Source organism: Mustela nivalis (assembly GCF_964662115.1).
Source record: "Mustela nivalis genome assembly, chromosome: 7".
Lineage (NCBI taxonomy): Eukaryota > Metazoa > Chordata > Mammalia > Carnivora > Mustelidae > Mustela > Mustela nivalis.
Window position 1 is genome coordinate 23,393,331 of NC_139026.1, and position 12,728 is coordinate 23,406,058.

Below are 12,728 nucleotides of genomic sequence, written 5' to 3' on the forward strand. Positions count from 1 at the left end.
TACCTTTACCTCACACTACATACAAATATTAACTAAAAATGAATTACAGACCTAAATGTAAGAGCTAAAATTATAAAATTTTTAAAAGGAAACATACAAGTAAATTTTCATAACTTTGGGTTAGGCAATGGTTTCTTAGCTATAACACCAGAAGGAAACATACATGCACACACATACAAGTAGATAAACTGAACTTCATCAAAATTAGTATTTCAAACGATACCATCAAAAAAGTAAGAAAGATAACCAATAGAATGAGAGAAAATATCTGCAAATCATGTACCTGATAATGGACTTGTATTCAAAATATATAAAGAACTGTTACAAGTCAATAATAAAGACAAATAACCCCATTAAAAAGGACAAAAGATCTGAAAAGACATTTCTCCAAAGAAGATATATAAACAGCCAATAAGTACAAAAATGATGCATAGCATCATTGACCATTTAGGGATGAAAATACAAAATCAGCAAGCTAATTCAAGAAGCAGAAAACATAAATGCAGGATAATGATAGAATAAACTGAGAAAGATAACAAAAATTTCTTCCCACAACCTCAGAACGAACTGATCTCATTTTTTAAAAAATTCAAATCTTAAAAACCTGATAATTCCTATGCCATTTAAAAATTTTCTTACTATGAAGAAAGAGAACTTCTCAAAAATGTTACAAATTATTGTAAGAAACTTGAAAAATGACTGCACACAAAACATAGAGCACTCTTCTTACAAATATAAATACAAACATTCTAAATAAAATACTAATACATTAAATCTAGTAATATATTAAAGGAATAACATACTGTAATTATATTCTCTCTCTCCCAAGAATGCATGGATAATTTAATATTAGGAAGTCTACAAATACGATTTAATTTTTCTATAAATCAAATAAGGAAAAATATGATTACAGTTTCAATTGAACTTAATCTTTAACAGTCATTACCAATTTTTTTTTTAAAAGAAGTAAAAACAGAAGTCAAAAAAATCTTACGACAAATGAAAATGGTAATACACCATACCAAACTCTATGGGATACAGCAAAAGCAATTCTAAGAAGGAAGTTTATAGTGCAAATGCTTACATTAAGAAAAAAGATAGATCTGGGGTGCCTGGGTGGCACAGTCAGTTAAGTGTCCGATTCTTGGTTTCTGCTCAGGTTGCAAGATTGAGCCCTTCCTCAAGCTCTGTGCTCAGCATGAAGTCTACTTAAGATTCTCTCCCTCTGCTCTGCCCCTCCCCCCTGCTCTCGCTCTCTCTTTCAAATAAAAATAATTTTTTTTTAAAGAAAGAGCTGAAATAAACAATCTAACTTTAAGCTGTAAGGGAACTAGAAAAGGAACAAAAAACTAAGCCCAAAATTAGTAGAAGGAAGGAAATAACACAAATCAGAAGATAAATAAATGAAATAGAGACCAGAAAGATAATAGAAAGGGTCAACTAAAATAAAAGCTGGGTTTTTGAAAAGATAAAACTGACAAATTTTTAGCTAGACTAAGAGAAAAAGAGAAGAGACTCAGATTGATAAAATCAGAAATGAAAGAGACAACCTTACAACTGATACTACTGAAATACAAGGAATCAGAAGAGACTACTATGAACATTATACACTAACAAATTGGATAACGTAGAAGAAATTGATAAATAACTAGATACATACAATTTACCAAAACTGAATCATGGAGAAATAGCAAATATGAACAAGCTAATAACAAAGGAGATGAATCAGTAATCAAAAAACCTCCCAACAGTGCACCTGGGTGGCTCAGTGGGTTAAGCCTCTGCCTTCAGCTCAGGTCATGATCTCAGGGTCCTGGATCAAGTCCCGAATTGGGTTCCCTGCTCAGCAGGAAGCCTGCTTCCCCCCTCTCTCTGCCTGCCTTGCTGCCTACTTGTGATCTCTCTCTCTCTCTGTCAAATAAATAAATAAAATACTAATTTTTAAAAACCTCCCAATAAAGATAAGAACAGAATCAGATGATTTCACTGGTGAATTCTAACAAAAATTTAAAACATTCATGCCAATCACTCTCAAACTCTTCTAAAAAAAATTAGAGAGAAAGGGACACTTCCAAATTGATTTAAGGGGCCAGCATGATCCTGATACCAAAGCCAGGCAAGACACTACAAGAAAAGAAAACTCAATATCCTTGATGAATACAAATGCAAAAATCATCAACAAAATTAGAGTAAACCAGATGCAAAAAGTACATTAAAAGAATCACACACTATGATGAAGCAGGATTATTCTGGTATGCAAGGACGGCTCAACATAAATGTGATACAAATTAATAAATGTGATATACCACATTACCAAAATGAAGGATATAAGTAATATGATCATTTCAATAGATTCAGAAAAAGAACAAAATTCAACATCCTTTTATGATTAAAAAGAAAAAAAGACTCCACAAACTGCATATAGAAGGAACATACCTCAAAATAACAAAGGTCTTATATGACAAACCTAATGCTACATCATACTCAGTGACAAAGGTTAAAAGCATTCCCACTAAGATCAGGAATAAGACAAGAGTGCCCACTCTTACGACTCTTATTCAACATGGTACCAGACATCTTAGTCAAGGCAATCAGAAAAAGGTATACAAATAAAAAAGAAAGAAGAAAATTGTCTCTGTTTACAGATGACATGATCGTATATACAGAAAACTGTAAAGACTCCACCAAAACACTGTCAGAACCAATAAACAAATTCAATAAATTTGCAGGATCCAAAATCAATACAGAAAAATCAGTTGTATTTCTAGACTAACAACAAACTAGCCCCCCCAAATTAAGAAAATAATCCTATTTGTAATAGTATCAAAAATAAGAAAACAGGAATAAATTTAACCAAGGAAGTAATCTGTGCACTGAAAACTATAAAACATCTATGAAAAAAAATTGAAGAAGACAAAATAAATGAAAAAATAATCTATATTCATGGATAGAAAGAATTAATATTGTTGAAATATCCCTACAACCCAAAATGGACCTACAAATTCAATGCAAGCTCTATCAAAATTTTGATAGCAGTTTTCACATAAATAGAAAAAGCAATCCTAAAATTTGTACAGAATGATAAAAGATCCAAATATCTAAAACAGACTTGAACACGAAGAGCAACACTGGAGACATCACTTCATGATCTCAAACGAAGCTACAGTAATCAAATAGTATGGGAAAAGAAAGGAGGGAAGGAAGAAAAAGAAAAGAAAGAAGAATGAAGGGGAGGGAAAGAGGGAGGGAGGAAAGAAAAGAAGGAAAGAATGACCAATGGAATAGAACAGAGAGCCCAGAAATATGGTCAACTAATTTTTGACAAAGTCACCAAGAATATACAATGAGGATACAATAAATGGTGTTGAGAAAAGTGGATATCCATATTCAAAAGAATGAAATCAGACCCTTATCTTACTGTACATAAAAATTAACTCAAAATGCATTAGAGACTTAAACATAAGACCTGAAACCATAAAACTCAGAGGAAAAAAAGCATAAAGGAAAACTCCTTAACATTGGTTTGGGTGATGATTTTTTGGATCTTACAGCAGAAGTACAGGCAACAAAAACAAAAATAAATAAGCTAAAAATTTCTGCACAGCATAGGAAGCAACAAACAAAATGAAAAGGCAACCTATGGAATTGGAGAAAATATCTGTAAACCATACTTTCAATAAAAGCTTGATATCTGAAATATATAAGTAAATCTTAATTCAATAGTGAACTATCAAATAATTTAAATATGGGCAAAAAATATAAATAGAAATTTTTCTTTAAATAAAAAGACATTCAAATGCCCAACAAGTACATGAAAAGATGGTCAATATCATTAATCATCAAGGAAATGCAAATCAAAACCACCATAAGATATGACATGACACCCGTCCGGATGCTATTATCAAAAAAACAAATGATAACAAATGTTGATGAGGATGTAGAGAAAAGAGAATACTTGTACAATGTTAGTAAGGATGAGAACTGGTATAACAATATGATAAACAGTACAGAGGTTCCTCAAAAATTGAAAATAGAACTATCATATCATCCAGCAATCCCACTTCTCGGTATTTAGCCAAAGGAAATGAAATCATTATTTCAAAGAGATATCTGCTCTCCTATGTTCATTGTAGCATTATTCAAATAGCCAAGATACAAAAATAATCTGTCTACTTGTAGATGAATAAATAATGTGTCACATATATACAATGGAATGTTATTCAGCCTTAGAAAAGAAGGAAACAAAATAAATGACCTTGAAGACATTATGCTAAGTGAAATGAGCCAGATAGAGAAAGAAAAATACTGTATGGTATCATGTATATGTGTAATCTGAAAAAAATAAAAGTAAAATTCATAGAAAGAGTAAGTAGAATGATGATTGCCAAGGGCAAGCAGTAGGGAAGGGGAATTGGGAGATCTGCACAAACTTCCAGTTATAAAGTTCTAAAGATCTATTGTACAGTATGGTGACTACAGTTAATTATAGCATACTTGAAATTTCCTAAGAAACAGATCTTAAGTATTCTCACTTAAAAAAAAAAAAAAAAGAAAAGCAGCTTGGAGGAGCAAGATGGCAGAGGAGTAGGAAACTGAAATATCATTAGGTCCCAGGAGTGCAGCTAGATAGTTATCAAACCATTCTGAACACCTACAAACTCAACAGAAGAGAAGAAGAGCAGTAATTCTAGGAACAGAAAATCAACCACTTTCTAGAAGGTAGAACATGTGAAGAAGTAAATCTAAAGAGATGGGAAGATAGACGGCAGGCAGGGGGGTGGTGGTGGTGAGGGGAATGACTGGCTCCCAGCAAGTGAGAGAGCAACGGAGCACAAAACTGGAACTTTTAGAAGTCCGTTCCACTGAGGGACGTTGCTCCAGAGGCTAAGCAGGGGTGCAGCCCTCGTGGTGACCGTGTTGTCTCAGTACCTGCAGGGTCACAAAAAGACCAGGAGTGCCTGAGTGTGACAGAGCTCCCAGGTATTGGAGCAGAGAAGCTGGCAACAGAGATGGAGCTGAGCAGTAGGCTGTCAGCTAGGGATTACCTTAAACCATGATCCAAGGCACAGTCAAGCCACTGCTCTTCGAGCAGAGACCCCAAAAGTAGCAGATCCGGAGAGACCCTCTCCCTCCTCCGGGAGGAGTGGTGTGGGAGTGCACAGCAGTTTGTAGACTCCAAAAGGGGACGTAGGCCAGAGATAGAAATGCTTGGTCACAGGCTCAGTGAGCTCAGAATGTGGTGGGAGATCAGAGAGAGAGGAGAGATGGACTGTGTTTCTCTGAGGGCACTCTAAAGAGTAGGGCCCTGAGCTCTCAGCTCCTATGGGATCAAAGATGGGGAGGCCGCCATTTTCATTCCTGTCCTCCAAAGCTGTACAGAAAAGTATTCAGGGAACAAAAGCTCCCAAGAGCGAACCCAAGCAGATAACTTAGCCTGGACCCTGAGAAGGGTGGTGCAATTCCGCCTCGGGCAAAGACATTTGAGAATCACTACAACAAGCCCCTAGCCCAGAAGATCAGCGAGAACATCCAGCCAAGACCAAGTTCATCAATCTGAAACTATGGACCTCCAGAGCCAGGGGAAAGCAACACATTCTGGCTTTTTTCTCATGATCCTTTAGTCTTTCAAAGTTAAATTTTTAAAATTTAATTTGTTTCTTATTTTATTTTTTAATTGTTCATCTTTCTTATTTTAACATTTTTAAATTATTTTATCTTATCAATACCTGTTTTTAAATCTTTTTACATTTTCATTGTTATATTTTATCTCTTCATTGTATTTAACCTTATTTTTTGTATACATACAAAATTTTGGGATACAATTTCTTCTTTTTTTTTTTTCCCTTAAAATTTTGGGATACAATTTCTTCTAATAGATTATAAAGTATACCCTAAATCTAACACATGGCTTTGTTCTACTCTCCAGCCCGAACACATTCTTTCCTCTTTTTCTTTTTTCACCAACTTCTTATCAATCTCTGCTTTAGAATCTTTTTTTAAATTTTCATCTTTACAGTCATATCCCATCCCTTCAACATGTTTACCCTTATTTTTGTATATATATAAGTTTTTCTTTCCTTAAAATTTTGGGAGGTAGTTTGTTCTAACAGACCATAATGCACTGAAAACCAAGTCTGTGGTTCTCTTCTATTTGCCAGTCTGATATATATTTTTTTCTTTTTTCTTCCCCCCCCCCTTCTCCCCCCCCCCCCCCCCAGTTTCGGGTCTCTTCTGATTTGGTTAGTGTATATTTTTCTGGGGTCATTGCTGCCCTTTTAGTATTTTGTTCTCTCATTCATTTATTCATATCTGGATAGAATGACAAGGCATAAAAACTCACCACAAAAAAAGAACAAGAGGCAGTACCAACATCTAGGGTCCTAATCAATATGGACATCAGTAATATGTCAGAACTACAGTTCAGAATGACGATAATCAAGGTGCTAGCTGGGCTTGGAAAAAACCATGGATGATATAGAGAAACCCTTTCTGGAGAAATAAAATTCCTTTCTGGAGAAATAAAAAAACTAAAAATAACCAAGCTGAAATCAAAAAAGCTATTAATGAGGTACAATAAAAAATGGAGGCTCTTATTGCTAGGATAAGAGAAAATTAGTGATACAGAAGACCAAATGATGGAGAATAAAGAAGCTGAACAAGAGAGAGACAAACAACTACTAGACCATGAGGGGAGAATTTGAGAGATAAGTGCTACCATAAGATGAAACAATACTAGAATAATTGGGATCACAGAAGAAGAAGAAGAAAGAGAGAGGGGAACAGAAGATATATTGGAGGGAATTATTGTAAAGAATTTCCCTAATATGGCAAAGGGAACAAGCATCAAAATCCAGGAGGCACAAAGAACCCACATCAAAATCAGTAAGAATAGGTCCACACCCAGTCATCTAATAGTAAAACTTACAAGTCTTAGTGACAAAGAGAAAACCCTGAAAGCAGCCCAGGACAAGAGAACTGTAACATACAAAGGTAGAAGTATTAGATTGGCAGAAGACCTATCCACAGAGACCTGGCATGCCAGAAAGGACTGGCATGATGTATTCAGAGCCCTAGATGAGAAAAACATGCAGCCAAGAATACTATATCCAGCTAGGCTATCATTCAAAATAGAAGGATAGATAAAAAGCTTCCAGGACAAACAAACACTAATAAAAGAATTTACAAACACCAAACCAGCCCTACAAGAAATATTGAAAGGGGTCCCCTAAGCAAAGAGAGAGCCTAAAAGTAGTAGATCAGAAAGGAACAGAGACAATATACAGTAATAGACACCTTACAGGCAATACAATGGCACTAAATTCATATCTTTCAATAGTTACCCTGAATGTAAATGAACAAAATGCCCCAATCAAAAGACAGAGGGTATCAGAATGGATTAAAAAAAAAAAAAAAACTCCACCAATACGCTGTCTATAAGAAACTCATTTTAGAGCCAAAGACACCTTCAGATTTAAAGTGAGGGGGTGGAAAACAATGTACCATGATAATGGACATCAGAAGAAAGCTGGGGTGGCAATCCTTATATCAGATCAATTAGATTTTAAGCCAAAGACTATAATAAGAGATGAGGAAGGACACTATATCATATCCAAGGGTCTGTCCAACAAGAAGACCTAACAATTTTAAATATCTATGCCCCTAACATGGGAGCAGCCAACTATATAAAACAATTAATAACAAAATCAAAGAAATACATCAACAATAATAAAATAATAGTAGGGGACTTTAAGACCCCCCTCACTGAAATGGACAGATCATCCAAGCAAAAGATCAACAAGGAAATAAAGGCCTTAAATGACACTCTGGACCAGATGGACATCACAGATATATTCAGAACATTCCAGCCCAAAGCAACAGAATACACATTCTTCCCTACTGCACATGGAACATTCTCCAGAATAGATCACATCCTGGGTCACAAATCAGGTCTCAACCCGTACCCAAAGATTGGGATCACTCCCGGCATATTTTCAGACCACAATGCTCTGAAACTAGAACTCACACAAGAGGAAAGGTAGAAAGAACTCAAATACATGGAGGCTAAAGAGCATCCTACTAAAGAATGAATGGGTCAACCAGCGAATTAAAGAAGAATTGAAAAAATTCATGGAGACAAATGATAATGAAAACACAACTGTTCAAAATCTGTAGGATACAGCAAAGGCAGTCCTGAGAGAAAAATATACAGCGGTACAAGCCTTTCTTAAGCAACAAGAAAGATTTCAAATACACAGCCTAAACCTACACCTAAAGGAGCTAGAGAAAGAACAGCAAAGAAAGCCTAAACCCAGGAGGAGAAAAAATAATAAAGATCAGAGCAGAAATCAGTGAAACAGAAACCAAAAGAACAGTAGAAGAAATCAATGAAACTAGGAGCTGGTTCCTTGAAAGAATTAATAAGATTGATAAACCCCTGGCCAGACTTATAAAAAAGAAAAGAGAAAGGACCCAAATTAATAAAATCATGAATGAAAGAAGAGAGATCACAACCAACACCAACTAAATAAAACATCTTAAGAACATATTATGAGCAACTATACATCAGCAAATTTGACAATCTGGGAACAATGGATGCATTCCTAGAGACATATAAACTACCAAAATGGAACCAGGAAGAAATAGAAAACTGAACAGACCCATAACCAGTAAGGAAATTGAAACAGTCACTTAAAAATCTCCCATAAACAAGAGCCCAGGACCAAATGGTTTCCCAGGGGAATTCTACCAAACCTTTAAAGAAGAATTAATACCTATTCTTCTGAAACTGTTCTAAAAAATAGAAATGAAGGAGAACTTCCAAACTCATTTTATGAGGCAAGCATTACCTTGATCCCAAAACCAGACAAAGATTCCATCAAAAAGGAGAATTACACACCAATATTCTTGATGAACACGAATGCAAATATTCTCACCAAAATACTAGCCAATAGGATCCAACAGTACATTAAAAGGATTATTCATCACGACCAAGTGGGATTTATTTCTGGGCTGCAAGGTTGATTCAACATCCACAAACCAATCAATGTGATTGAATATATTAATAAAAGAAAGAACAAAAATAATATGATACTCTCAATAGATGATAAAAAGCATTTGACAAACTACAGCATTCTTTTGCGATCAAAACCCTTCAAAGTATAGGGGTAGAGGGTACATAACTCAATATCATCAAAGCCACCCACAGCAAATATCATTCTCAATGAGGAAAAAACTGAGGGCTTTTTCCCTAAGGTCAAGAACATGGCAGGAATGTCCACTATCACCACTGCTGTGCAACATAGTACTAGAAGTCCTAGTCTCAGCAATCAGACAACAAAAAGAAATAAAAGACATCCTAATCAGCAAAGAAGTCAAACTCTCACTCTTTGCAGATGATAGAATACTTTATGTGGAAAACCCAGAAGACTCCACTCCAAAACTGCTAGAACTCATACAGGAATTCAGTAAAGTATCAGGATATAAAAATCAATGCACAGAAGTCAGTTGCATTTCTCTACACCAACAGCAAGTCAGAAGAAAGAGAAATTAAGGAGTCGATCCCATTTACAACTGCACCAAAACCGTAAGATACCTAGGAATGAACCTAACCAAAGAGGCAAAGAATCTGTACTCAGAAAACTATAGAGTACTCATGAAAGAAATTGAGTAAAACACAAAGAAATGGAAAAACATTCTATGCTTATGGATTGGAAGAACAAATATTTTAAAAAGGTCTATGTTACCTAAAGCAATCTACACATTTAATCCAATCCCTATTAAAACACCATCAATTTTTTTTCAAAGAAATGGAACAAATAATCCTAAAATTTATATGGAACCAAAAAAGACCCCACATAGCCAGAGCAATGTTGAAAAAGAAAACCAAAGCTGACAGCATCACAATTCCAGACTTCAAGCTCTATTACAAAACTGTCATCATCAAGACAGTATGGTACTGGCACAAAAACAGACACATAGATCAATGGAACAGAAAAGAAAATCCAGAATTGGACCCTCAACTCTATGGTCAACTGAACTTCAACAAAGAGGAAAGAATATCCAATTAAAAAAGACCACCTCTTCAACAAATTGTTTTGGGGAAATTGGACAGCCACATGCAGTAGAATGAAACTGGTCTATTTCCTTACACCACACACAAAAATAGACTCAAAATGGATGAAAGACCTCAGTATGAGACAGGAATCCATCAAAATCCTTGAGGAGAACACAGGTAACAACTTTTTTGACCTCAGCAACAGCAACTCCTTCCTAGAAACATCGCCAAAGGCGAGCGAAGCAAGGCCAAAAATTGGGACTTCATCAAGATCAAAAGCTTTTGCACAGCAAAGGAAACAAGTCAACAAAACCAAAAGACAACTGACAGAATGGGAGAAGTATTTGCAAATATCATATAAAGGGCTAGTTTCCAAAATCTTATAAAGAACTTATCAAACTCAACACCCAAAGAATAATCCAATCAAGAAATGGGCAAAAGACATGAACAGACATTTCTGCAAAGAAGAAATCCAGATGGCCAACAGACACATGAAAAACTGCTCAACATCACTTGCCATCAGGGAAATACAAATCAAAACCACAGTGTAATACCACCTCACACCAGTCAGAATGGCTGAAATTAACAAGTTAGGAAACAACAGATGTTGGCACCAGCCATGACATCAGCCACAGCAACATCCTCCTAGGAACATCGCCAAAGGCAAGAGAAGCAAGGGCAAAAATGAACTATTGGGATTTCATCAAGATCAAAAGCTTTTGCTCAAGAGGAAGTATTTCTCTCAAAATTGGGAGTAGGCAAACTACTAATTGGTTTAGCTTTGTGTTGTATACTAGTTAAAAAAAAAAAAAGAAAGAAAATATGTAATATAATATAAAAAAAAGCTTTTATGATGGATTTTGTAAATAGATTTGTTACAGGGTAACCTGTTCTCTAGCTGTGATCTTATCACTTCAAATGGGTGTAATTTGAATAAATTTTGTATGGTAAAGGATCAATAAAATGATTTTTTTAAGAGTTTAAAAAAAAAAAAAAGCTTTTGCACAGCAAAGGAAACAGTTAACAAAACCAAAAGACAACTGACAGAATGGGAGAAGATATTTGCAAACGACATATCAGATAAAGGGCTAGTATCCAAAATCTATAAAGAACTTATCAAACTCAACATCCAAAGAACAAATAATCCGGTCAAGAAATGGGCAGAAGACATGAACAGACATTTCTGCAAAGAAGACATCCAGATGGCCAACAGACACATGAAAAAGTGCTCAACATCACTCAGCATCAGGGAAATACAAATCAAAGCCACAACGAGATATCACCTCACACAAGTCAGAATGGCTAAAATTAACAAGTAAGGAAATGACAGATGTTGGCAAGGATGCAGAGAAAGGGGAACCCTCCTACACTGTTGGTAAGAATGCAAGCTGGTGTAGTCACTCTGGAAAACAGTATGGAGGTTCCTCAAAAAGTTGAAAATAGAGCTACCCTATGACCCAGCAATCGTGCTACTAGGTACTTACCCTAAAGATACAAATGTAGTGATCCGAAGGGGCACATGCACCTGAATGTTTATAGCAGCAATGTCCACAATAGCCATGGAAAGAATATGGAAAGAACCTAGATGTCTATCAAGAGATGAATGGATAAAGAAGATGTGGTGTATATATATACAATGGAATACTATGTAGCCACCAAAAGAAATGAAAACTTGCCATTTGCAACAATGTGGATGGAACCAGAAGTTATTACGCTGATTGAAATAAGTCAATCAGAGAAAGACAATTATCATGTGATCTTTCTGATATGAGGAATTTGAGAGGCAGGGCAGCGGGGGGGTGAGGGTTAGGGAGGAAAAACATGAAACAAGATGGGATTGGGAGGGAGACAAACTATAAGAGACTCTTAATCTCATGACACAAAGTGAGGGTTGCCCGGGGGAGGGAAGGTAGGGATAGGGTGGCTCAGTTATGGACATTGGGGGTATGTGCTAAGGTGAGTACTGTGAAATGTGTAAGCCTGATGATTCACAGACCTGTATCCCTGGGGCAAATAATATATTATTCGTTAGTTTTAAAGAAACATAACTTACTCAGCCATCAAAGAGAATGAAATCTTACAATTTGCAATGACATGAACGGAACCACAGGGTATTAAGCTGAGTGAGTGAAGTAAGTCAGTCAGATAAAGACAAATATATGATTTCACTCATATGTGAAACTTAAGAAATAAATGAACATAAGGGAAGGGAAGGAAAAATAAAATAAGACAAAAATAGAGAGGGAGACAAACCATAAGAGACTCTTAACTATAGGAAACAACCTGAGAGTTGCTGGAGGGGAGGTAGGCAGGGGATGGGGTACTTGAGTGACAGGCATCAAGGAAGGCACTTGATGTAAGGAGCACTGGGTGTTATCTGCAACTGATGAATCACTAAATTCTACCTTTGAAACTAATACTACACTGTACATTACTTAAATTGAATTTAAATTAAAAAATTTAAAAAGGTAACTCTATGATGTGATAAATGTGTTATTTAAGCTGCTTGCGGTAATTATTTCAAAATGTATGGTAGTCTCTGCTTATCCATAGGGATACGTTCCAATATGCCTGAAGCCACAGACAGAATTAAACCCCATATATACTATGTGTTTTTCTCATACATACATACCTATGATAAAATTTAATGTATAAATTAGGCATAGTGGGGGAT

General features: G+C 35.6%; 1 protein-coding gene across 6 annotated transcripts in view; it reads right to left on the reverse strand.

Annotated features, from left to right (window-relative positions):
- The window catches only part of CFAP54 (cilia and flagella associated protein 54), a 311,472-nt gene that overhangs the window by 218,814 nt on the left and 79,930 nt on the right, over positions 1-12,728 (reverse strand). The window lies entirely within an intron of this gene.